We start from the raw sequence: 27,899 nt of genomic DNA on the forward strand, positions 1-27,899 counted from the left end.
GTCGACGAGCGCTAGAGGGGAGTTAAGGGCTTAGAGATGAAGATGGTGGCGCGGTTTGGCACGCTCGGGCAGGCGAGGGAAGCGAGCACGCGCGAACAGAGCGTTCGACGGCACCCAGAGCGCATCGACACACATGCCTGGCATCATGGACACGCGTGGTCACCGCGTGAACTCTCTCCTCAGGCCAGCCTTCGTCCAAAAATCGTGTCTGGTAGCTTGTTCGTGGTGGTTTTGAAGTTTACCACGGTTTGGTTTGGATCCAGGTGCAGTAGAGAAGTTTTTACGAGCCAGGTAAGTTTCTGACCAGTAACTTTGAATAATTACTGTGGTCAAGCGGCTGGGAGATTGAGGCTGTGCTTTGGAGGCTAGTTCTAAGTTACTGAGGTAAATATGCACAAGAAAGTTCAGGTCAAATGGACCAAGTAAAATGGTAATTGCTGTAGAAACCACCATTTCTGTCCAGAACAGAAAAGATTTTCTGTAGAAAAAATATTCCAAAAAGTGATGAAATATTTTTGCTCAGGAAGGTGCCCTAGGGTTCACAGAATATTTGTGAATTATCTCAGATTTTTCCGAGCCATAAAAATTAGGGTTGCTTTGAAGCAAACTGATCTGGCTTAGGGTTTCTGAGAGAAAATGAATATTTTTCATGTAAGAAAAATATTCCAAAGATTATTTTGGGGTGGATCAGAAGTGAAATGATGATTTAGGAGGGAAGTGAAGCACTTGGGTGAAATCCAAGGATGCCCAAGTGTTTTAGTCCATATGAAAAGATTCAAGAACTCCAAGTTTCAGAAAATTTTCAAATGAAAATCAATCAAATAAGAGAGGGCAAAAACCAGACTATCACAAACCTCCCCCACTTAGAATGAATCTCGTCCTCGAGATTCGGTTGCTTGGGAAAACCACTCTGGATACTAATCCCTAAGGAATTCTTCCCGCTCCCAAGACGCTTCTGATTTGTGTGATGCTCCCACTGAACCTTGTAAAAAATTTCTGACTTTACTGCGGGTGACCCTGTCCATCTGATCCCAAATTTTAAACGGCCTCTCCTCATAAGTTAAATCTCTTGCAACTCTATTTTAGCCATTGCAGTCCTTTTCTCAGGAGGGGATATGCATCGTCTCAATTGCGAAACATGGAACACGTTGTGCACGTCTGCCAATTCAGGGGGTAGTTCCAGGTGATATGCAATGGTACCCACTCGAGACATAATCGGGAATGGACCAATAAATCTGGGTGCCAGCTTTACACGAGTCTAAAATCTCTTGACTGCTTTCATAGGAGTGACTCGGAGGTATACGTGTTCTCCGGGTTCAAAACTGACCTGCCGATGCTTTGCATCATAATAACTTTTCTGTCGAGATTTGGCCAATTGCAGTCTGTCTCGGATTTCCTTAACTTGTTTCTCAGCTTCTATCATGAGATCCATTCCGAAGATATGGCTATCTCCACTCTCAGACCAATTTAGAGGAGTGTGGCACTTACGGCCATATAGAGCTTCATATGGTGACATCTTTAGACTGGTCTGGAAACTGTTGTTATAAGAGAACTCGACATGTGGCAAGCAATCTTCCCATTTAGCTCCATTGGCTAGCACACAGGCTCGCAACATATCTTCGAGTATTTGATTTACCCGCTCTGTCTTTCCATCTGTCTGAGGGTGATAAGCAGTACTATATTTCAGTGCTGTCCCCAAGGCTTGATGGAGACGGGACCAGAAAGCGGAGGTAAACAAGGAACCTTGATGGAGACTCCATGCAGACTGACTATCCTGGATACATACAGCTGTGCAAGTTCATCTGCTTTGTATCTGGTGCTGATCGGAATGAAGTGAGCAACCTTGGTTAGGGTGTCTACTATAACCCAGATTGCATCCTTGCCTCGCTGAGTCCTAGGCAATCCTGTGATGAAATCCATACAAACGTCCTCCCATTTCCACTGTGAAACTGGCAGTGGTTGGAGGAGTTCGGCTAGCTTCTGATGCTCTGCCTTCACCTTGTTGCATATGTCGCAACAGGCCATGAAATAGGAAATGTCTTTCTTCATTCCTTCCCACCAGAACATTTGTCTGAGATCCTCATACATTTTTGTACCTCCCGGATGAATGGAATATGCGGATTCATGTGCTTCTGACAGGATTTTCTTCTTCAAGTCCGGTTGATTTGGCACACAAATTCGTCCACGGAATCGGAGGGTACTGAATTTGTCCTTGGATAAGTCAGGGGCCTGTTTTGCCATCTGGCCCTTGGCACGTCTTTGTAGATTGGCGTCAGCTGGCTGGGCCTTACAGATTTCCATCTCAAGTGTGGGGGTAACTTCCAAAATATTTGTGAGGCCAACATCCACGATGACCAAGTTGAGCTGAGTGATCTCCTCTTGAAGTTCGGTAGGCAATGATTTCAATATGGCATTTAAGCTGACAGACTTTCGACTGAGGGCATCGGCAACGACATTGGCCTTGCCTGGATGGTAATTTATTCCAAGGTCATAATCCTTGACCAACTCTAGCCATCTTCGCTGACGGAGATTAAAATATGGCTGAGTGAAGATGTACTTGAGGCTTTTGTGGTCGGTAAAAATTTGGCACCTTTTTCCAATGAGGTAGTGTCTCCAAATTTTTAATGCATGAACCACCGTAGCCAATTCCAAATCATGAGTAGGATAATTTCCCTCATGGGGTCGTAGCTGTCGCGATGCATATGCTACTACCTTGCTGTCTTGCATCAGCACGCAACCAATACCTTGTCTGGAGGCATCGCAGTACACATCAAAACTGCGATAAATGTCTGGAAGAGTCAATACAGGTGCGGTTGTCAGACGTATCTTCAGCTCATTAAAACTCTTCGCACAATCCTCTATCCACTTAAACTTTGTATCCTTTTTGAGCAGCTCTGTCATGGGTTTAGCAATTTTGAAAAACCCTTCAATAAAACGACGATAGTATCCCGCTAATCCAAGGAAACTCCGGATCTGCGTCACCGTTGTGGGCGGTACCCAATCGAGCACATCCTTTACTTTGCTCGGGTCTACGGCTATACCTTCAGCAGATAGTACATGTCCGAGGAACCCAACTTTCTTGAGCCAAAATTCGCATTTACTGAACTTGGCATATAGCTGATGGTCGAGGATGTCATCGATGAAGACTACCACGAATTTGTTGAGGAAGTCCATGAATACTTTGTTCATCATATGCAGGAGCATTGGTGAGACCAAAGGACATCACGGTATATTCGTAAAGACCGTACTGAGTAGTGAATGCGGTCTTAGGAATATCTTCCTTTTTAATCTTGAGCTGATGATATCCGGTCCGTAAATCGATTTTAGAGGATACCTTCGCCCCACTGAGCTGATCAAACAGATCATCAATCCTTGGCAGCGAATATTTATTTTTGATGGTGACCTCATTCAGCTGGCGGTAATCTATGCACATACGAAGACTACCATCCTTTTTGCCCACGAAAATAGCAGGTGATCCCCATGGTGAAGAGCTGGGACGAATATAACCTTTCTGGAGTAATTCGTCAAGCTGTTTCTTTAGCTCCACTAATTCTGATGAGGGCATCCGGTAATACTTCTTATATAACGGTGCGGTTCTGGGCACAAGATCTATTGCAAACTCCAGTTCCCGATCCGGTGGCATGCCTGGCAGTTCTTCCGGAAATACATAAGGGTACTCACTGAGCACCGGAATAAATTCCAATTCAGCCACAGCAGTGCAAACAAGTTCTGGCTTGGGTATATTCTTGCGAGTGTAGAACTTGGTAAGCTGCCCATTCAGACTGGTCAAAGTGACTTCTCGGGTTGCGCAATTTATGCAAACTTGATATCGGGTCAACCAATTCATACCCAATATAATATCCAACTTTTCAGACTCAATGATTATTAGAGATGTTGGAAAGTAGACCCCGTTGATATTGATCTCCAGATCACGGCAGACCAAATTGCTCTTGATTATAGATCCCGGGGTTTGTACCAACATATTTTTGCCCAAAATCGTGCAAGGAAAATTGTTTTGGGCAGCAAAACTCCGAGAAATAAAAGAATGGGAAGCCCCAGAGTCAAATAAAATTACGCAGGTATGTCATTAACAGAAAACATACCAATGACGACTTCTGGCTTCTCTTGGGCTTCATCGGCGGAGATATGATGCACGTGCCCGGTGAAGTTTTGTTGGGTTGGCCATGACTCCATAAAGTTGACTTGTGCCTGCTTAGGGCATTCATCTTGTTGTTCTTGGGGCACTGCTTGACATAATGTCCGTGCTGCCCGCAATTGAAACAAGAATTATTGCGCTGACGCTCCTCATGTATTGGATTGGTCACAATATTCTTGACTTGAGTGGTGGTCTTGTTAACATTCTGCTGCCAGTTTGGCTTGTATTCCACCTGAGTCTGCTGCCAGGTACGAGCCTTTTGCACTGGTTGCCCATCCTTCTTTGGCTCAAACTTATGCTTGTTGTCGTTGTTAATAGGCCTATTATCTGCTATAATCTTGTGCTCCCGTAGCAATGCAAGCCTTGTTTACCAGAGTTTGGAAGTCTGTGAAATCAAGCATACCGAGAGTACACCGGAGTTGTGGATTTAGACCTCCAAGAAATCTGTCAATTCTCCTTTCTTCGATGGCCACATCACAAAGAGAGTAATGGGCCAGATGATTGAATTTTTGCAAATATTCTGCCACAAACTGATTCCCTTGGACGAGTGCAAGAAATTCACGCTGCTTAGTCTTCATAACTCCAGTAAGGATATGATATTTTCGGAATCGATCCTTAAACCTTTCCCAGGTGATTTCCTCATCAGCCGGCCACATGGCCTTTGTATTTTCCCACCATATGACAGCTGCGTCCTCAAGATAATGGGTGGTGTCGGGGGTTGGGTGCGACATATGCCAAGGGATGGCTTATCATGGTGGGGGCGAGTAGAACATCGCCGGTGCCTGGAAACGGGATAAGGTGAAGACATGCACGCCGGCAAATCTTACCCAGCTTCAGGGCTCTTCGAGGAGATAACACCCCTACTGCTGCTCTACGGGGTCTCCGCATGATCACTATGGCAAAGTGTGTACAAGGCTGCTCCTCGAGCTGTTTCCTGGAGGTAGGAGAAGGCAAGGCTAGCTCTCTCCCTCCTATATGATCTGGTCTAGTGCTAATGGATTCGAACCCTTTGCATGGGTGCCCTGGGGGGCTTATATAGGCCTACCCCAGGGGTACAATGGTAATCCGGCTGGGCACGGGTCCCGGCTGTCTGTCTCTCAGGCCGCCGTCTTCTCCGCCGACTACCGGGGCCCGCCGACTGGCCCGGTATGGAGCTGACAGGCTGTGTCCGTCGCGGGCGGGTCTTGTCGGCTGCGGATTACTGTAGCCGTGCTTCTAATGATGCTAGCTTGGTCATGGGGTCATCGCAACAATGCCGCCGCCTGACGGGCGATCACTGTTGCCATTCCCCGTCTTGTCTGGTTAACGGCTTGTGGGGCCCGTGGGAGGGGCTGGCCGACTCTCGGGGGCCGACTCCCAACGGGTCCGTCTTGTGGCGCTCTCGCCGTCTTCTGTACCCCCGCTGACTGGTGGGACCCGCCGTCTCTTGGTCGTACAGACAGGCCGTCGTGGGCACAGGGTTCCGCCCGCTGGGGCTGATGTCAGGGCTGGCATGGCGACAGTGCCGCGCCGGACGGAGATCTCCATTGGTACGATGCACTGTGGCCATGCCTGCCCTTGGTAAAGGGGGCTGGAGTGGGCTGCACTGTGGCCATACCCCGTCCCGTCCCTTCTTACGAAGGCAGGGGGTGGTTGGAGTCGCGGGGCGACTCCCCATAGCCGGCTTCTCTGGAAGCCGCCAGTTAGGAGTCGGCTCATCTTGAAGTCGTCCCGGGGACTCGGCCGCGAGGGGCAGTCGGTGGCCTTGCCGCCGACTCTCAGAAGGCGGCTCTTCGTCTTGGGGTCTGGAGGGGCGCAGCCTGCCCCGATGTCTTGAAAGGTTCAGGGGCTCGAGTTAGCCTACCCGTGGCCCATTACTCCGACAGTAGTCCCCGAAGCTGGTGAGGCGCCGAGGGAGACATGTCTTGGAGCCTCAACAGTTTCTTCCTTCCGGTGGTTGGATCTGGGCCTTGCTCGCCGTCTTCCTTCAAGCCGACTATCGGGAGCCGAACTTGCTCATGCCGTCTCCTTCCAAGCCGACTATCTGGAGCCGACCTTGCTCAGGCCGTCTCGCCCTTAAAAAGATCGAACGTTGCAGCGGGAGCCAGGCAGCATGCTTGATAAGCTTCCAGGTCGCCGATGCTGCGAGCCCGTCGCGTGACGCCACGCTGCTGGGCCAGTCTGCCCACCCACGCGCGCAACGGGACATGCCCTTAGGCGGGGCCCACCACTACCGTGCCTCGGCATGCGAACGGATCCGTTGCGGCCGCACGGACGGTTGGGGCTCTCGCGCAGTAACTACGTGCAGTAACTTCGTGTGGTAAATCGTGGGGGTCATGGGGTCCTGGGCGCAGTTAATCCCTCGACGCCCCATCGGCTTCTCAGCCTACGAGCCTATAAGTAGGCGGGAGGAGGGGGCGGAAGCACGCGCGCCCATCTTCCCTACTCTTTTTCACTCCTTCTTGCCTCTTCTTCCTTTCGCCGCCGCCGCACCGAACCATGCCACGCAAGCAGCAATGAGCTCTTCCTCTGCTGCCGCGCCCGCCGCCGTGTGCTCCGGCGTGTGGGACGGCTTTGAGGTTGACGACGACCACATTGATTTCCTCCGCAAGACGCGTCGTCTCCCCGGCAAGGACCTAGTGTGTGCCCGCGCCGCGCCGGCAAGGGAAGTATCACCGGATAGCCAAACTATCATCATCGGCCGGACTCCAAGACTATAAAGATACAAGATTGAAGACTTCGTCCCATGTCCGGATGTGACTTTCCGTGGCGTGGAAGGCAAGCTTGGCGATACGGATATGTAGATCTCCTAGCATTGTAACCGACTTTGTGTAACCCTAGCCCTCTCCGGTGTCTATATAAACCAGATGGTTTTAGTCCATAGGACGAACAACAATCATACCATAGGCTAGCTTCTAGGGTTTAGCCTCCTTGGTCTCGTGGTAGATCTACTCTTGTAATACCCACATCATCAATATCAATCAAGCAGGACGTAGGGTTTTACCTCCATCAAGAGGGCCCGAACCTGGGTAAAACATCGTGTCCCTTGTCTCCTGTTACCATCCGCCTAGACGCACAGTTCGGGACCCCCTACCCGAGATCCGCCGGTTTTGACACCGACATTGGTGCTTTCATTGAGAGTTCCTCTATGCCGTCGCAGTCAGGAAGGATGCCTCTTCCCGTCTTTCAAGACGGTACCATTGCCAAAGGAGCTTTGGCCGCCGGTCCAGCTATCCGGCTAGGTGGTTTTCTTATGACCGCCTGTTCGGCAGACGCTTCGACGATGACCTCTCGGGTCATCAAAAGCGATCTTCGCGTCAACTCGGAATTCGCCGAGCAGCTGGATCAGATGGAGCTCTCTTCCGTAAACGAGCTCTTGGATTGCATCGCCGCCCTGGGAGTCACCACAGACTACGATCAGATTGGGCTTAAAACCGATCTGAGAGAAATTAACTCTCCCCAGGCTACCCACCATGTTGCTGTGGTAGAAGAACAATGCGGCGACTCTTCTTCTATGTTAAAAACCAGTTATGTCCGGATTCCCGATCCCCCCATGCCGGATTCCCGCGGAGGGACGGACGTCAATCGAGTACTGAACCTAAAGTCAGGCAGCGGACTAGATTCGTTGGACGACGTCTAGCAATCCAAGCTTCCAAATCCGGAATTGGGCGGGGTTCCGAATTTAATTCCACCCGCCCACCCAAACACAAGCAATCTATCTCGAATACGGCAAGAGCCCGATGAAACAGTACATCATTACTGGGCAAGATTCCTCCTGGTTATGGACAGGATAAAGGACTGCCGTGAGGAAAGCACAATCTTAATTTTCTGCAACAATTGCATGGACAAGGGAATCCTCAATGCCATAAGTCGTCGTGAAATTACACACTTCGATGATTTGGCGTCCATAGTACAAAAGTATTGTGAGATGGAAAGCGCCTGGGAAGCCGAAATCAATTTTTGGGATAATCCGGCCCTGAATACAGCCCCAGTCCGAAACAAAAGGGTGCATCATTGACAGGCACCTGGGTTAAATGGCAAAAAGCAAAAACCCTTCATAGGGCATGGAACCGTACTAGAGGGATGGCTCAATGGACCCTGCAAAATTCATAGCACAGAGGGCGCCACTCCAACTCATAGCCTTAGAGCATGTTGGGTACTACGGGTGGCCAAAAGTGGCGAAGGTCCTCTAGCCCCGGAGAACCACCCCAACAGTACCAGTACGGTATTAACAGTCTTTGAGACTTTCGCATCAAATAATATGCGGAAACGAACAATTCGCAGCCTCGCCGAAGTCTACCAAGTGGCAACAACAAATCCATGGAGCGACACGGCTATCACCTTCAATGCCAGCGACGAACCTAAATTCCGAACAGCCCGAGCACCAGCCGCATTGGTCCTTAGTCCAATAGTGGACGGATTTCGTCTTACCAAGGTACTCATGGATGGCGGCAGCGAATTAAACCTCATCTATGAGGAAACCCTCCACAAAATGGAAATAGACTGGAGCCGCAGTGAGTGAAGCAGCACAACTGAGGGAGTCCTAGACTAGGGCGTGTCCGGACAGCCGGACTATCATCGTCCGCCGGACTCCAAGACTACGAAGATACAAGATTGAAGACTCCGTCCCGTGTTCGGATGGGACTTTTCCTTGGCGTGGAAGGCAAGCTTGGCAATACGGATATGTAGATCTCCTACCATTGTAACCGACTCTATGTAACCCTAGCCCCCTCCGGTGTCTATATAAACCGGAGGGCATTAGTCCGTAGGACATAACCTCCATTACAACAATCATACCATAGGCTAGCTTCTAGGGTTTAGCCTCCTTGATCTCGTGGTAGATCCACTCTTGTACTACCCATATCATCAATATTAATCAAGCAGGACGTAGGGTTTTACCTCCATCAAGAGGGCCCAAACCTGGGTAAAACATCGTGTCCCTTGTCTCCTGTTACCATCCGCCTAGACGCACAGTTCGGGACCCCCTACCCAAGATCCGCCGGTTTTGACACCGACATTGGTGCTTTCATTCAGAGTTCCTCTGTGTCGTCACCGATAGGCTTGATGGCTCCTTCGATTAACTACAACGTTGTCCAGGGTGAGACTTTTCTCCCCGGACAGATCTTCATGTTCGGCGGCTTCGCACTGCGGGCCAATTCACTTGGCCATCTGGAGCATATCAAAAGCTACGCCCCTGGCCGTCAGGTCAGATTTGGAAGCTTAAACTTCACGGCGGATATCCACGAAGACTTGACTTCGATGGACCCGAGCCACAGCCGTGCATGCCGCACTATCATGATGGGCATGATCTAACTCTACCGCCGGACAGCGCCTTGGAGGCCGCACATGAATCTGCTCCGACCCATAGTTCGGAGCTGATCGCGCAAACCGAGGACGAGTGGCTGGACGCCGCCTCGGGAGCTGCAACATCCGCGGCGATGGAGCCGAACACTGACCCTGTCCCTTATAAACGTGACTCCGAGGTGCCGGACTCCCTGCCGGACTCCGAACCTCCTGCGCCCCTGCCAATCGAATCCGATTGGGCGCCGATCATGGAGTTCACCGCTGCGGACATCTTTCAGCACTTACCCTTTGGCAACGTCCTAAATTCGCTAAAGCATCTCTCGTTATTCGGAGATCCCTGGCCGGATTATGGCCAGGATGGTTGGGATGCGGACGACGAAGAAATTCAAAGCCCACCCACCACCCACTTTGTAGCCACTGTCGACGATCTGACCGACATGCTAGACTATGACTCCGAAGACATCGAAGGTATGGACGACGATGCCGGAGACAACGAAGAACCAGCGCCTAAAGGGCACTGGAAGGCCACCACAACCCATGATGTATATATGGTGGATACCCCAAAAGGAAGCGATAACGAGGACCAACGGGGCGCGGCAAAGGATAATCCCGCTGATAAACAACCAAAACAGCGACGCAAACGCCGCCCTAAGTCCCGCCTAGACAACAACAGCGCTCCTAATGACCCAGCAATAGAGCAGGGCAAACCAGTGGACGACAAACATGCAGCAAAGCAACCATCCGAACAGGATGAATCGGATAATCAATCCATGCCCGGCGAAACCAACAGTCCAGACGACCTCAAGCCAGACACACCGCCGGAGAATAAGAGCCTTCGCAAAAGACTCGTCGCCACTGCAAGAAGTCTGAACAAGGAAAAGCGGAAGCTCAAAACAGCGGAAGACATACTCAGAATGAGGTGGAGCAAAGTGCTCAAAACCGTAGACAAATACGACAATGGCCATCAATCAAAGAGCTACCCGAAGCGCAAGCTGCTGCCAGAATTTGACGAGGAAGCCATAGAGCCCCCACAGTAAAAAAACAAAGAGGCCGCCTGGTCGGATAGACGGCCAGAGCATAGGCCAAAAACCACAAGCGGCGCCGCACCCAAGCCGACTCATGATCCTGGGAAAACAGATGGTCCAGCCAGGTCCATTTACGGGCCAAAAAAGAGGGCCCCAGGAAGCATCACAACACGTCAAATGTTCGACGACAGCGGCACACCCAAATACAGGGGCGCCGCACACCCACTATGTTTCACCAATGAGGTGCTGGATCATGAATTTCTAGCAGGGTTCAAACCCATAAACATAGAGGCATACGACTGAACAACAGACCCTGCAGTCTAGATAGAGGATTACATACTACACATACATATGGCTAGAAGAGATGATCTCCACGCCATAAAATATCTACCCCTCAAGCTCAAAGGGCCAGCTCGGCACTGGCTCAAAAGCCTCCCAGAAAACACTGTTGGAAGTTGGGAAGAGCTCGAGGATGCGTTTAGAGCAAATTTTCAAGGGACTTATGTCCGCCCTCCTGATGCAGATGATCTAAGTCATATAACTCAACAGCCCGGAGAGTCAACGCGCAAATTCTGGAACATGTTCCTTACTAAAAAGAACCAAATAGTCGACTGTCCGGACGCCGAAGCCTTAGCAGCTTTTAAACACAACGTCCGAGATGAATGGCTCGCCAAACACCTCGGCCAAGAGAAGCCGAGGACAATGTCCGCGCTAACAAGCCTCATGACCCACTTTTGCATGGGGGAAGACAGCTGGCTAGCAAGATGCAGCACCAGCGACCCAAGTACATCCGAGATCAGGGATGGAAACGGAAAGTCACGGCGCAGAAAAGATCAGCGCCGGAATAAAGAGAAAAGCCCAAAGAGCACGGCGGTCAACGCCGGATTCAAAAGCTCGCGGCCAAACAACAAAACACTGCCTCTTAAGGATAACAGTGATGAGCTATCCAACTTAAACAGAATTTTGGATCGGATATGTCAAATCCACAGTACCCCCGGAAGGCCTGCAAACCACACCCACCGAGATTGTTGGGTTTTCAAACAGTCCGGCCGACTAAACGCCGAACACAAGGGGCTCGACGCGTCAAGCGAGGATGATGATAAACCCCACCAGCAGAGCACCGGAAAACAAAAGACTTCCCCACAAGAAGTCAAAACAGTAAACTCACTTCATGTGATATTACGGAAAAACAATGCGGCACCCGTCAAAATAAGTGCCGCACGGTCCACCCCAGCGGATCCTCGAAGTTGGACGTCAAAACCAGTCACTTTCGACCACCTGGACTATTCCAGAAGCATTCGGAACGCAGGATGGACTGCTTTGATATTGGATCCTATAATCGACGGACTACAATTTACACAAGTCTTGATGGACGGTGGCAGCGATTTAAACCTGCTATATCCAAACACAATCCGCAAGTTGGGGATAGACCTTACTAAAATTCGACATAGCCGCACTTCCTTCAAAGGAGTGACGCCAGGCCCTTACGCCAAGTGCACAGGCTCCTTATTACTAGAAGTTGTGTTCGGGTCACCAGACAACTTTCGACGCGAAAAGCTAATCTTCCATGTCACCCCATTCAAAAGTATCTATCAAGCACTATTGGGGCGTGAAGCTTTTGTTCGCTTCAACGCCATACCACATTACGCGTCTCTTACACTTAAAATGCCCGGTCCACGTGGCATCATTTCATTGCGAGGGTCATTTAAAGACCCCGGACATGGCTAGACGAGTCCGGCATAAATAAGCTAGGGGCTCCCTAGCCGCACACCCCTTCACAAGGGGCTGTGCGTATAAGCAACAACGAGCTAATATAGACTCCGCTTTACTTATTAATATTTTTTATATACTTTTTTTGGCATGATTTCCTTTTAAACTAAGTTCCTCTCTTTTTACAGATGAACAACGTGCACACCCGTCCAGGATAACAGCACAACGGAGACACAGGCGCAGACGTGCAGTAGGGACCCGTCGCAAGGATTCTTTTCAGATTAAGACCCTGCGTAAACCTTTTTTACTATCTGTTGTTGCTATAATCCCCTGGTTTCTCATTATAACCAGAGTGGAGCCTGATGTTTTGGCATCGGCCGCGTCAGAGGACCTTGCCCGTACCTAGACACTAGGGGCTTAGGGCATTGTTCTGCCCATCATTATAAAGACCGAACACCTTAGGGAGTGTTCGGCGTCTCGAGTTAGGCCTTATATGCATCAGCTCCGAATCATGTCTTTGGTCAAATGTTGGGTTTGCCTGGCTCCTGTGTTTTGCTGCCTTACGTTCCGTATCATCGGCTAACGCGGCACCAGGAGAACTACTGCGATTGTGCCCCAGTTCGGCTGGGCGAGCACCTCAGTAGAGAAAGCCAAAAACTGACTGTCATGATACAGTGAGAGACTGGTCAACCACTCGATCGACCACTGGAATGTTTAGAATTCCTCCGCTTTGACGAAGGACCGTTTCCCGGTTAGGCAAACACGCGCCCCGAATTCGGAGAGCGCGGTGCCCCCAGGGGCTATATCGTAGTCCCACCCTCGAACTCCAATGGCTAAGTGAAAGTGTTCAAGCATTATAGTCCGGTTGCCTCGTTCTCTATGCTACCACCTCCTCAACAGGACCGAGACGTCGGATTAAGTGTGAAAATGCGCTATTTTTGCGAACACCCCCGCACCTTGTGCGTGGGGGCTGAAGCCAAAGACTGCCATCTTTCAGGTTATACACACGTATACATAAACGGCCGCATAGGAGATATTTCAATACTTGAACGCACAAGTATAAAAAGCGATTACATCATAACCATTGTTTTACAAAACAAAACGTTCATTTGAATGTGACATTTTTCGAGCACTGCGACTCTATCACACGAGCACCACGCATAACTTCCCCAAAATAGTGCTCGGCGGGTAACCGGCTTTCGTCCGAACCCTGGGTTGCAACAGCGGTGGCATCCATCTCTGTCCAATGTGTCTTCACACGGGAAAAGGCCATCCGCGCACCCTCTATGCAGGCCGACCGCTTCATCTCCTTGATATGCGGCGCCGCCCCAAGAAACTGCTGCAATAAGCCAAAATGACTCTTTGGCTTGGGCCTCTCCAGCCAGACATGAGTCACGATATCCATCATGGCAAGTCCGGACAACCTGTTCAGCTCAGCCCATTCGGCCAACTGATTGGTCAGCGGAAGTGAACGATCCGGACTATGGAATTGAGACCAAAACATCTCTTCCGGCTTGTGATCCTTCTGACTTCGGAAGTGCACAACGACATCCGCCGCACTCGCCGCTAAGTCCATATATGGATCCTCCGGGCCCCACAGCTAGCCAAGCTGAGCATACTTTGGATCCATAAACCTGCGTCGCAGCAGAAAAGGCTTGCCAGCCACAATATCTCTGGCCTGACGCAGCTCCTCCTTCATAGCCCGCATTGCAGAACGGGCATCCTTGGCTTCGGCGGTGGCCCTCCCCAGGTATTCTCGCTCCGATAGGTGCTCCTTTTCAAGAGCCTCATTGCGGTCGGTAGCATCCTTTAATTTAACGGCCAGTTCGGCCATCTCTTCCCTGCTTCGGCAGTGTGCAGCCCTTTCGGCTTCTAACTCCTCGGCCGCCCTCGAGGCAGCCGCAGTACTTCTTCTGGCTTGCTCCCTGGCTTGAGCAAGTTCTGCCCGAAGCCTCTCCACAGCAGTAGCACCATCTGCGGCAAGCACAAATATTGTAAGAGGCGGGCTTTGGCTCCCTCAATAGGTGACTGCGGAGAGACAACTCACCTTGCGACTCGTCAAGTTGCTTGTTGACTAGCGCGATGTCTGCATCTGCAATATCGAGTTGCCGCATTAATTCAGCAACTCCATCAGTCCGGCTAGCCCCCGGACCATCCGCCACCTGCATAGGAAAGGCGACACTTAATACCTGCGATTTTGATCCTTGGCACGCTGTCGCTTTCGACAACATACCGAGTCTCAGGGGCTACTATCTATACAGGGCGCACTTTCATGTGCAGAACTGTCAAAAAGGTGCGTCGTTTTTACGTACCTCAAACCCCGCCAGCAAACTCCTGACGGCATTATGCAATCCGCTTTCGGCGGACGAAATCCTTCCAATCACCAAGCTCATCAATGCACGGTGATCTTCTGAGATGGACGCCTTCTCAAGCCGATCCTTCAGCTCCCCCTGCCGAACACTAGTCGGCGCCGAACTCTTCGGCTCTGCCGGGCTCGGGGATACCCTCCGTGACGACACTTCAGGCTCGTCCTCCCTATCCGACGGTGCAGCAGATGGAGGCGTCTCGCTCTCCATCATCTCCGAACGAAGATCCCCCGAAGATGAGCTCATCTGAGAAGGTCGCAGATCCGAACTACAAGGTAAAAATTTCGGTTATCCTCAGAAACACAAATAGGGATGTTTCTTATTAATGAACTCCCCTTTTTCTACTCACGGCTCGCTGGAGGGCTGACTCTTTAGAGAAGACTGTGCGGCCGGGGCCTCCCCGGACGCAGGACCCTCTGGTGAGATTTCTTCCCCCGCTTAGGGGCTTTGGCCTCCGGGTCTTCGGAGGCGGTCCTCTTCTCCCCCTGGAGGGAGGGATTCTCGATCCCCCCTTCTTCAATCGCCCCCTTGGGCGAAGCGGTAGCTCCTCCATTTTCCCCTTCGCCTTCTTCTGAAGGCGCAACCTCCAACATTCTGACCAGCACGGGCTCTGGCGCGGTCTCCGGGAGGGGGGCCGGACATCGTATCAGCTTTGCTTGCGCTATCCACTCCTGTTGAAGGATAACGGGTTAAAAGGCGAATTGTAGAAAGGCAAGCAAACGGTAAGTCCGAACACTGAGCTATTTACTTGAGTATCCGGGCGATTGCAGCTTAGGCCGGCATCCTCGGTCAATTCCGGGCACACCGCCTGTGGTCCGAAGAACAATTTGTACATATCCACGGGTGTCGTACCCATGAAGTGTTGGAGAATCCTTGGTCCCTCCGGATTGAACTCCCATAGCCGGAGAGGATGGCGTTTGTAGGGCAGGAGACGCCTAATTAGCATAACCTGCATCACCACGACCAGACCGATCTCCCTCGCCCGGAGATCTCGAATCCGGCCCTGCAATAGGGGTACATCTTTTGATGGCCCCCAATTGAGCCCTTGGTTGACCCATGACATCAACCGTCGTGGAGGTCCCGAGCGGAATGGAGGCGCCGGCTTCTGCCTGCTGCCCTTCGGAGCGGTGATATAGAACCACTCCCGCTGCCACAAGCCGAGCTCCTCTTGGAAGGAGCCCTCGGGCCACGGGGCATCGGCCCTCCTGCTTACGGCCGCCCCGCCGCACTCTGCTTGACGTCCCCCGATTATCTTCGGCTCCACATTGAAGGTCTTCAGCCACAGGCCGAAGTGGGGGGTGACGCGGAGGAAGGCTTCGCAGACAACGATGAATGCAGAGATATGGAGGATGGACTCCGGAGCCAAGTCATGGAATTCCAACCCATAGAAAAACATGAGCCCTCTCACAAAAGGATCCGTCGGGAAGCCTAAACCCCGATGGAGGTGGGACACAAAGACGACATACTCGCCGGGCTCGGGGGTGGGGATGGCCTGCCCTTCGGCGGGCAGCCTGTGCGAAACCTCGTAAGACAGGTACTTGGCCTCACGCAGCTTTAGCACGTCCTCCTCCATGACGGAGGAGGGCATCCACCGGCCCTGGAGGTCGGAACCGGACATTGTTGAAGGTCCGAAGACCTCGAATCTGGGGCTCTAAGTGTTTGGAACTTGGAGCAAGGAGAGGATTCGGTGGAAGATTGAAGAGAAGAAACGAGCCTTGGTCCTATTATAAAGAAGGGGAATACCAAGAGCCGTCTCCGTGACCGTTCGGGACTTGCCTTCGATAGAGGAGGCGTGGCGATGGGCGCGGTTGGGTTACCCACGTCCGTATTGATGAGAATCTCGGAATAAGGGGAACACGATCTCCGCTTCGACAAGACGTGCCAAGGAAACCGCTTCGCTAAACGCGCTGAGGTGGTATAATAAAAAACGATTCAAGTAAAGGCTTGGTAGTGGCGTGACGTCATGTCGCGAAATACGTCAGCAGATTGAACTTGTGTACATTTTATTCTCTCTACGGTGGAATGTGGAATTTATTTTGCAGAGCCGGACACTATCCTGGTGTTCACAACCTTCTTTGGATTATTTGGAGGAGGAACCCGCCTTGCAATGCCGAACATTATGCGCGCCGGACTCATCGTCATTGAAGCCAGGTTCAGGGGCTACTGAGGGAGTCCTGGACTAGGGGGTGTCCGGACAACCGGACTATCATCGTCCCCCGGACTCCAAGACTACGAAGATACAAGATTGAAGACTTCGTCCCGTGTCCGGATGGGACTTTCCTTGGCGTGTAAGGCAAGCTTGGCAATACGGATATGTAGATCTCCTACCATTGTAACCGACTCTATGTAACCCTAGCCCCCTCCGGTATCTATATAAACCGGAGGGCATTAGTCCGTAGGACATAACCTCCATTTCAACAATCATACCATAGGCTAGCTTCTAGGGTTTAGCCTCCTTGATCTCGTGGTAGATCCACTCTTGTACTACCCATATCATCAATATTAATCAAGCAGGACGTAGGGTTTTACCTCCATCAAGAGGGCCCGAACCTGGGTAAAACATCGTGTCCCTTGTCTCCTGTTACCATCCGCCTAGACGCACAGTTCGGGACCCCCTACCCGAGATCCGCCGGTTTTGACACCGACAACAACCATTAGAGGAATAATCCCTAGTCGGGAAATACACTGCACAGGAAAAATCACACTAGATGTGGTGTTCGGCTCGCCGGACAACTACAGGTCCAAGGAAGTCACGTTCCAAGTGGCCTCGTTCAGCAGATATCATGCTCTATTAGGGCGAGAGGCATTCACAATTTTCCAAGCTGTACCCCATTACGGATACATGAAGCTTAAAATGCCCGGGCCCAATGGAATCATCAGTCTGGTCAGTGATCCGGACATAGCACTCTGCGCTGAAAATAAGACAGCCGCACTAGCCCTAGAGGCACTATCCGAAGCCCTAGCAGCAGAGGAACTCACTGCATTGTGCTCCACGGTGAATAGGGATGATGTGATACTGGATAAGAGATCTAAGTCCACCTCTTTTAAACCAGCAGACGAAATAGTCAAATTCCAGGTCCATCCAACGAACCCCACAAAGACGGCCTCCATCGGGGCACAATTAAACCCTGATGTAGAAGCCGCACTACGAGAATTCCTTCGGGAAAATTGGGACATTTTTGCCTGGCACCCTTCAAATATGCCAGGAATCCCACGCAGGCTAGTAGAGCACAGCCTAAAAATCCTAAAAGGATTCAAGCCAGTCAAACATGCTCTTCGACGATTTTCCGAACCCAAAAGACAGGCAATGGGAGAGGAGCTAGCCAAACTATTAGAAGCCGGATTCATCAGAGATATAAAACATCCGGACTGGCTAGCGAACCTGGTAATGGTACCAAAAAAGGACAAATCCTGGCGCCTTTGTGTCGATTTTAAAGACCTTAATAAGGCTTGTCCAAAGGACCCTTTCCCCCTTCCCCGCATCGACCAAATCATCGATGCTACCGCAGGGCACGATTCATTGTGTTTCCTCGACGCATACTCCGGATACCATCAAATCAAGATGGCGGAAACAGACCAGGCCGCAACGGCATTCATTACTCCATACGGACCATTCTGCTTCAACACAATGCCCTTTGGACTCAAAAACGCCGGCGCAACATATCAGCGCATGATTCAGACATGTCTGGCTACCCAGATCGGCAAAACAGTGGAGGCATACATATACGATGTGGTCGTTAAGACCAAACACGTCGAAACTCTAGTATACAATTTGAGGCTCACATTCGACAACCTCCGAGCATATGACATTAAGCTCAACCCGGAAAAATGCGTTTTCGGCGTACCAGCCGGAAAGCTCTTGGGCTTCATTGTATCCGGTAGAGGAATTGAAGCAAACCCAGCCAAGATCCGAGCTCTGTCACAATTGGATATCCCAAAAGACCTCAAACAAATACAAAAACTGACTGGATGCGTGGCGGCTCTAAGCCGCTTCATCTCCCGTTTGGGAGAAAAGGCATTGCCCCTCTACCGCCTCCTCCGGCGCACCGAATACTTCGAGTGGACGGATGCTGCCACGGCCGGACTCGAAGAAATAAAGTCCATACTAGCAACAAATCTGGTCCTGGCCGCGCCCAACCAAGGCGAACCAATGTTGTTATATATCGCGGCAACACATCAAGTTGTAAGCGCAGTGCTTGTCGTTAAACGAGAAACAGAAGGACACAAATTCCCTCTTCAAAAACCAGTGTACTATGTATCCACTGTCTTAACCCCATGCAAGTCCCAGTATCCACATTATCAAAAGATAGCGTACGCGGTGTTCATGGCATCCCGGAAGCTGTGACACTACTTTCAAGAGTGCTCGATAACAATGGCCTCCGAAGTACCTCTCAACGACATCATAAACAACCGCGACGCAACAGGCGGGATTGCAAAATGGGCCATTGAGCTCTTACCATTTGACATAACCTACAAACCAAGGCGAGCTATAAAGTCGCAAGTTTTGGCCGACTTCATCGCCGAATGGACCGAAGCCGAACTCCCTAAAGAGTATGGTGCATACTCCAATTGGATCATGCATTTCGATGGCTCCAAAATGTTGGCCGGCTTGGGGGCTGGCGTCATATTGACGTCCCCAACCGGAGACACAGTCCAATACATACTTCAGATAATGTACATGGACTCCAACAATGCAGCCGAATACGAGGCCCTTCTACATGGTCTCCGGATGGCAATCTCCATGGGTATTCCACGCCTAGAGGTGCGCGGGGATTCAAACCTCGCAATATCCCAAGTAAATGGAGACTTTGACGCCAAGGATCTGAAAATGGCAGCCTATCGTAACGCCATCTTAAAATTGTCAGCTCGGTTCGAAGGACTCGAATTCCACCATATAGCCCGGGATAATAACCAGGCAGCCGACGTGTTGGCGCACATCGGCGCAAAACGCGACGCCGTCCCTCCAAACATCTTCCTGGAGCGGCTCTTTAAGCCATCCGTACTATGGGAAGAGGAGTCCGGAAATAGCAACCCGGAACCAACCGCGCCACCCAACACGGAACATTCTGACCCAGTCGGTGGCTCAGCCAATGAAGTAACACCCTCAGCCCACAAAATAATGGCAGTAATTGCCCCGTGACGGAACCATTCCTAGCCTACTTAACTAGGCAGGAACTTCCCGAAGACCAAAATGAGGTCCGCTGCATAGTTCGGCAATCTAAAGCCTACAAGGTCCATGAGGGAGAACTTTATAAGAAAAGCACAACCGGAGTCCTTCAAAGGTGCATCTCCGAAGAGGAAGGGCGAAATCTCCTGGCTGAAATTCATGCCGGACTAGGCGGGCACCATGCCGCAGCCCGGGCCCTTGTAGGCAAGGCCTTCCGTACAGGATTTTATTGGCCGACTGCCCGGGCAGATGCTCAGGACTTAGTCCAATGACGCGTCGGTTGCCAGCTCTTTGCTAACCAAAGCCACATGCCACCCACCGCCCTCAAAACTATACCCATCACCTGGCTGTTCGCGGTCTGGGGGCTTGACATGGTTGGACCCCTTAAAGGGGGAACGCACAAGCAAAAATACCTATTGGTCATGGTGGACAAATTCACCAAATGGATAGAGGCCAAGCCAGTTAAAACGGCCGAATCCGGACCCGTGATAGACTTCATATCCGGGGTAGTACACCGTTATGGCGTCCCCCACTGCATCATCACTGATAACGGCACGAATTTCACGGCCGACGAGGTTAAACTCTGGTGCAAAAATATGGGCATCAGGCTCGACTACGCTTCAGTCTATCACCCCCAAACTAACGGTCAAGTCGAACGAGCAAATGGTCTAATCATGAGCGGCATCAAACCCAGATTAGTGCGGTCCCTCACGAAATCTAACACGCACTGGGTAGAGGAGCTCGACTCCATACTCTGGGGGCTGCGGACCACGCCGAACCGCACTACCGGATTCACACCATTTTTTATGGTGTACGCCGCAGAGGCAGTTTTGCCCTGCGATATAATTCATGACTCACCTCGCGTGCGCATGTATGAAGAAAGAGAAGCCGAGTTGGATCGGCAGGACAGTTTGGACGCCTTAGAGGAGGAGCGGGATGTGGCAAAAGCTCGTTCCGCATTCTATCAACAGCAGGCTCGAAGATATCAAAGCAGAGAAGTACGGGCCAAAACTTACAATGTTGGCGAGCTAGTTCTACGCCTGCCGAACAAGAAAAAGGACAAACTTAAGCCCAAATGGGAAGGTCCCTTCATCATCAACCAAATCCTGACCGGCGGGGCATACCATCTACGTAACGCATCTGACAACCGACTCGAGCTGAACCCATGGAACGCAGCCCGTCTCCGAAGATTCTACGCCTAGCGCCGGACTCAGAGTTTGTCTCCTTCCTCCGTCCACCTTTTATATTTTCGCTGTCTTTTGTTCCCCTCCTTCTTCCCCCTTTTTAGTAAAAGCCTTTGAGGGCTGATCTGCGCATTGTTCGCACACACTCGAGGAGCTACTCGCACTCATTATACCTGGGGGCTTCTTTAAACAGAAGCTTATTTATACGGGCTTCATGCCCAACACATGTGTCATACTTCTGCATGTACCTTTTATTCACCATTATATGCATTGATATGACTTAAGTTTTGGCCAAGCTGGGTTGCCTGGCTCCTATGCTTACCCCTACGTTCCCGATTGTTCGGCTAGGAGGTAAAGGGAGCGCCTCTGCGATTGTTACTGCCGGGTCAGCCAGATGTGTACCTCAGACTGGGTGAAGCCGAAAGCTAGCGTTCTTAAGGGAATATTCGGTCGGTGACTTGAAAGATGATTTATTACTAATTTATTTATCTGCCCCCAGATGCTTTTTCTGCTCTCTTCGCAGTACGGACATGCACCTTAGGGCATGCCTCCCAGGGAAAGGAACCCCTAACGGATCTATTCTCCCTGGAAGATGTTTCTTACTAACCATGTAATATAACATAACTAGTTGGGCACTTGTCTGATAAAGCACTAATGACCCCTACGCCTAGTCTCCATGCATGCCCCGGTTTTTATATACTTGTTAGGGTATTCGGACACACTCCGGACTGTTGGGTCCCGAGGTTGAAGCGAAAAGGTCCGCAAAGACAAACGATATACAATCCGGCTAGAAGGCATTTTACATGTCATTTTAAAAAATTACATCGTCAAATTGACTGATTGAACTCCTCTTCCATCCCATCTAACAGGCTGTCTAGTTTACAGTCCCGTTGGGAATATTTCGCGGCCAACTCTACTGGGCCGTACATTAAGCTCACAGGGATCTCCTTCCCATCAGGCCCCACAGGTCCGACCTCGGCCATGTGGTTTGGATCAGCCTTCGTGTACCGCGTCTTCACCATGGCCCAGGCCTCTCTGGCGCCTTGACGGCATGCCGATATCTTCCACAGACGGAAGCGCTGCCGTACTCCTTGAAGCTTCTCAGCAAGCCCTCCAAGACCCTCGGGTAGGGAGACGGACGGCCATAAGGCCTGAACGACGCCGCTCATCGCCTGCCGAATACGTTCGTGCAGTTGCAGCAGCTCGGGAAGAAGGTCACCCGTGGAACCAGGCATTTCCTCCGCCGGACGACCCGTGAGCACACCTACAGACACATTTCTGTCAATCGACTTCCTCGCCGAACTCTTCTTTTCAAAAGAGTTTGCTCAAGCACTTATTGTAAACGCCGCGACGAAGCCGCCGATTCTCCTTTACGGAGTCAGACAGCTGGACCCGAACATCTTTTAGTTCTTCGCCCAGCTGGGTGTTGGCATCTTGGAGTTTGTTCCTCTCCTGCTGCACCCTCATAAGAACCTTCTCGCCGGCCTTCAGCTGGCGCAGCAGATGTTGCTTGTCCGGTGCCAGTCCGGCACCCTCTGCAATATTTTTGTCAGACTTACGCACACGCCGCACTTCATAAACTACTTATCTTTTTGAAGTATGTATTACCAGAGGGGGTCTCTGTGGCTCCCCCTGCGGCGGCTAGCGCGGACTCAAGTTGGGCCTTGCACTCTTGAAGCTCCTGGGACAGACGGGTATTCTTCTTCGTAAGATCCTGCATAACAAATGATCCTTAAATCAGTTATTCTAACTATTTTAAGTCTCGGGGGCTACTGGCATATATAACTATTAAAATTCCTCACCCGTATGTCTTTCACATACTGCTCCGTGGCTCTGGTTAGACCATCTCGAGCGGCACGGAGGTGCGCGTCTCCCGCATTAAAGGCATTCAGTGCCTCCGGAGAGAAACATGCGTCACGAAGAACCGTCCGACAGCGCCTGTGATTCATGGCGCTCTCCACCTCAGACCTGGTGGCGGACAGCCTGTCGGCATCCTCCGTTGGAGGAGCATCCGGCTCATGCCTTGTGTTCGCCTCCCCTTCCGGACCATGCGTTGGAGCATGGCTGGCGGAGGCTTGATTGGCAACCTCTCCGGACACTGTCCGGCGAGCACTCTTTCTCCTGGAAAAATCATGAGCGTTAATATACCTCCTAGGAATCTTTCCCTTAAAACGGCGGTGCGCCGTACCGTTGCGGTGATGTTTCAATTCGCGCCGCACTCCTCTTCCGCCTGCTGGGCCGAACTGACCCTTGTTGGTCAGCCACCGCGGGTTCGGCTTCCCGCCTTAAAGGCGCCTCCTGCGGAGCATCATTGGTATACGGTGGTCAGAAATGAGCATGGACCAAGTAATGGTGTCAGGACTCCAGTCGTAGTCACCTGGGAAGCCGGAGATAAACCGGGGTAGTCAGCCGTAATGGCGACTAGAGCATTGTCCATGCTAAGTTGGTGGAACACCCCGTCAATCAGCTCCACCTTTATGTCCGGATCCTATTCAGAGGCCGGATCAAGGGATCGTCCCGGATCCTCAGGCTGTGGAGTCAGGCTTTGTATGCCCTCCATGTCCCGGCGCAGCTCCTGCGTCAAAATCACAAAGTGAGACACTTGACTTTGGAATATGGATCGGATAGATAAACGTCCGCTTACCCAGCTCCGAGGGTTATTCATGGAGAATCCACTCAATGGACTCGTGCGGAGGAAGTCCTCCTTCTCCCCCTTGTACAAGCCGGACAGGATCTTCACCAGATCGGCGGCCGATCCCGGCCCCTTGCGGCCATGACGGGTGGCGTCATCCTCCCCGTTGAAATCCCACATGGGGTGGCCCCTATATTGGAGCGGCTGCACCCCTCGCATAATGCACGTGGCCATGACTCCAATCATGGTCAATCCGGAGTGGGCCAGTAACCTTATCCGGCCAATCAGATATTGGACACTCCCATCATCTTCCCGTCGAGGGCTCCGCGGGCGCCAACTCAGGCGTTTCTTCAAGGGAGCGTTGCTGAACTCCAGGAGGCCGATCCGAACTGGATCCGGCAGAGGGGCGTCTTCGATATAAAACCATTCCGAAGGCCAATCTTCAGACGCCTTCTTCGGGGTTCCGGATAGATATCCGGTCCCAGCGATGCGCCATATTTTGGCTCCGCCCACTTGATATATCGACCCCTCGTGAGAACGGAGTACGAGGCAAAACAATCTCTTCCACAGCGCAAAATGGGTCTTGATGCCCAAGAACAGCTCGCAAAGAGCTACAAAGCCCGCGATGTGCAAAATGGAGGCAGGTGTAAGGTGGTGAAGCTGGAGTCCATAGAACTCCAGGAGCCCCCGGAGAAACGGATGTATGGGAAATACGAGTCCCCTTATTAGATAAGGGACGAAGCATAACCGCTCTCCTCTGGAGGGATTGGGGATGCTCTCCGCCTGCTTTCCACCCTTGTAGGTGGCCAGTCCGGCTCGAACCGGAACCATGAAGGCCGGGGGAAGATATCCCTCTGCTTGGAGCGTCACTAGCTCGCTAGGCGGAACTGAACATCTCCTCCAATCACCTGGCTGAGGGCTGGGAGCGCGAGAGGAGGAGCCGCGTCGACTATCCATGATGGAATGGATTTTTGTCAGAGGTACTTCGATGAGTACTTGCGAAAGGAGGATGGTGTGATTTGGATCTAGATCCTCGCCTCTCTTATAGGCAGCTCATTCACGCGGCTAGGGGGTAAAACGCAAAAATACCCTAGCTTTTCGCATTCATACGACACGTGGAAGAGGGCCATTATTGGACGTGGAAGCCAAGGAGCGCAACATTTATAAGGAAGCCGGACACTATTTAGCAGGCACATGGAATTTAAAGGAGAACCCGCCTGGCAACGCCGAAGACAATATGTGCGCCGGACTCGTCGTCATTGAAGCCTGGTTCGGGGGCTACTGAGGGAGTCCCGGTGAGGGAGTCCTGGACTGGGGGGTGTCCGGACAGCCGGACTATCATCGCCCGCCGGACTCCAAGACCACGAAGATACAAGATTGAAGACTCCGTCCCGTGTCCGGATGGGACTTTCCTTGGCGTGGAAGGCAAGCTTGGCAATACGGATATGTAGATCTCCTACCATTGTAACCGACTCTTTGTAACCCTAGCCCTCTCCGGTGTCTATATAAACCGGAGGGCTTTAGTCCCTAGGACATAACCTCCATTACAACAATCATACCATAGGCTAGCTTCTAGGGTTTAGCCTCCTTGATCTCGTGGTAGATCCACTCTTGTAATACACATCATCAATATTAATCGAGCAGGACGTAGGGTTTTACCTCCATCAAGAGGGCCCGAACCTGGGTAAAACATCGTGTCCCTTGCCTCCTATTACCATCCGCCTAGACGCACAGTTCGGGACCCCCTTCCCAAGATCCGCCGGTTTTGACACCGACATTGGTCCTTTCATTGAGAGTTCCTCTGTGTCGTCACCGATAGGCTTGATGGCTCCTTCAATCAATAACAACACCGTCCAGGGTGAGACTGTTCTCCCCGGACAGATCTTCGTATTCGGCGGCTTCGCACTGCGGGCCAATTCACTTGGCCATCTGGAGCAGATCAAAAGCTACGCCCCTGGCCATCAGGTCAGGTTCAGAAGCCTAAACTTCACGGCTGACATCCGCGGGGACTTGATCTTCGACGGACTCGAGCCACAGCCGAGTGTGCCGCGCTGCCACGATGGGCATGATTTAGCTCTGCCGCCGGACAGCACCTTGGAGGCCGCACATGAATCCACTCCGACCCATAGTTCGGAGCCAATCGCGCAGACCGACGACGAGTGGCTGGACACCGCCTCGGGAGCTGCAACATCCGCGGCGATGGAGCCGAACACTGACCCTGTCCCGTATAAAACTCGTGACTCCGAGGTGCCGGACTCCCTGCCGGACTCCGAACCTCCTGCGCCCCTGCCAATTGAATCTGATTGGGCGCCGATCATGGAGTTCACCGCTGCGGACATCTTTCAGCACTCACCCTTTGGCGACATCCTAAATTCGCTAAAGCATCTCTCGCTATCCGGAGAGCCCTGGCCGGATTATGGCCAGGATGGTTGGGATGCGGACGATGAAGAAATTCAAAGCCCACCCACCACCCACTTTATAGCCACTGTCGACGATCTAACCGACATGCTAGACTATGACTCCGAAGACATCGACGGTATGGATGACGATGCCAAAGACGAACAAGAACCAGCGCCTTCAGGGCACTGGAAGACCACCTCGTCATATGACATATACATGGTGGACACCCCAAAAGATGGGGATGGCGAAGAAGCAGCGGAGGCAGATTCCTTAAAGAAACAACCCAAGCGCCGACGTCTGCGGCGCCGCTCTAAATCCCGCCACAGCAAGAATGGAGATTCCTGCATAGGAGATAATAACACCCCAGAAAGTGCCGAAGACAATCCCCTCCAGCAAGATTCAGCGCAGGAGGATGCAGAAGCAAGCCCTCACGAGAGAGCGGCAGACGACGAGGTCGAGGATGATAATGACATACCTCCCTCCGGAGACGAGACAAGCCTCAACGACGACGAATTTGCCATGCCAGAGGATCCCGTCGAACAAGAGCGTTTTAAACGCAGGCTCATCGCCACGGCAAATAGCCTAAAGAAAAAGCAGCAGCAGCTTCAAGCTGATCAAGACCTGCTGGCCGACAGATGGACTGAGGTCCTCGCGGCCGAAGAGTATGAACTCGAACGTCCCTCCAAGAGTTACCAAAAACGCAAGTTGCTCCCCCGATTAGAGGAAGAAGCATACATACCTTCATCACCAGTGCACAATACGGCCGACCGACCAGCCCATGGTCGCGACAGAGAGGCATCCAGGCCCTCCACCAAGACCGTACCCCGGCATCGCTCCAAAAGTACGAAGCCAAGAGGGAACGCGCCGGACTTGCAAGATATATTGGAGGACAAAGCAAGGCAATCCAGATCCATCTATGGATCACGTCGGCGCCCAACGACCCACGACGAATACCGTCGCGCCGGACACAACAACTCCGGCCGGGCCGAACACAGCAGACAACGCTCCCTCGAGCTACGTCGTGATATTGCTCAATACAGAGGCGCCGCACACCCGCTATGCTTCACTGACGAAGTAATGGATCATCAAATCCCTGAAGGGTTTAAACCTGTAAACATTGAATCCTACGATGGCACAACAGACCCCGCGGTTTGGATCGAAGATTATCTCCTTCACATCCATATGGCCCGCGGCGACGATCTCCATGCCATCAAGTATCTCCCACTCAAGCTTAAACGACCAGCTCGGCATTGTCTTAACAGCTTGCCCGCAGAGTCAATTGGGTGTGGGGAAGACCTAGAAGCCGCATTCCTCGACAACTTCCAGGGCACATATGTGCGACCACCAGACGCCGATGACCTAAGCCACATAATTCAGCAGCCAGATGAATCGGCTAGACAGTTCTAGACACGGTTCTTAACAAAGAAAAATCAAATAGTCGACTGTCCGGATGCAGAGGCCCTCGCAGCCTTCAACCATAACATCCGCGACGAGTGGCTATCCCGGCACCTAGGACAGGAAAAGCCGAAATCCATGGCAGCCCTCACATCACTAATGACCCGCTTCTGTGCGGGAGAGGACAGCTGGCTAGCTCGCAGCAACAACCTCAGTAAAAATTCTGGCAGTCCGGATACCAAGGACCACAATGGCAGGTCGCGTCGAAGCAAAAATAAACGCCGCATTAGCGGCGACGACAAGGAGGATACGGCAGTCAACGCCGGATTCCGAGGCTCTAAACCCGGTCAGCGGAAGAAGCAATTGAAAAGAACAACCCCGGGTCCGTCCAATTTGGACCGAATACTCGACCGCTCATGTTAGATACATGTCAGAGATTGTTGGGTATTCAAGCAGGCAGGCAAGTTAATTGCCGAAAACAATGACACGGGGCTGCATAGCGACGACGAGGAAGAGACCCGACCACCGAACAGTAGAGGACAGAAGGGTTTCCCCCCACAAGTACGGACGGTAAACATGAT

This window comes from Triticum dicoccoides, chromosome 7B, assembly GCF_002162155.2.
Source record: "Triticum dicoccoides isolate Atlit2015 ecotype Zavitan chromosome 7B, WEW_v2.0, whole genome shotgun sequence".
NCBI lineage: Eukaryota > Viridiplantae > Streptophyta > Magnoliopsida > Poales > Poaceae > Triticum > Triticum dicoccoides.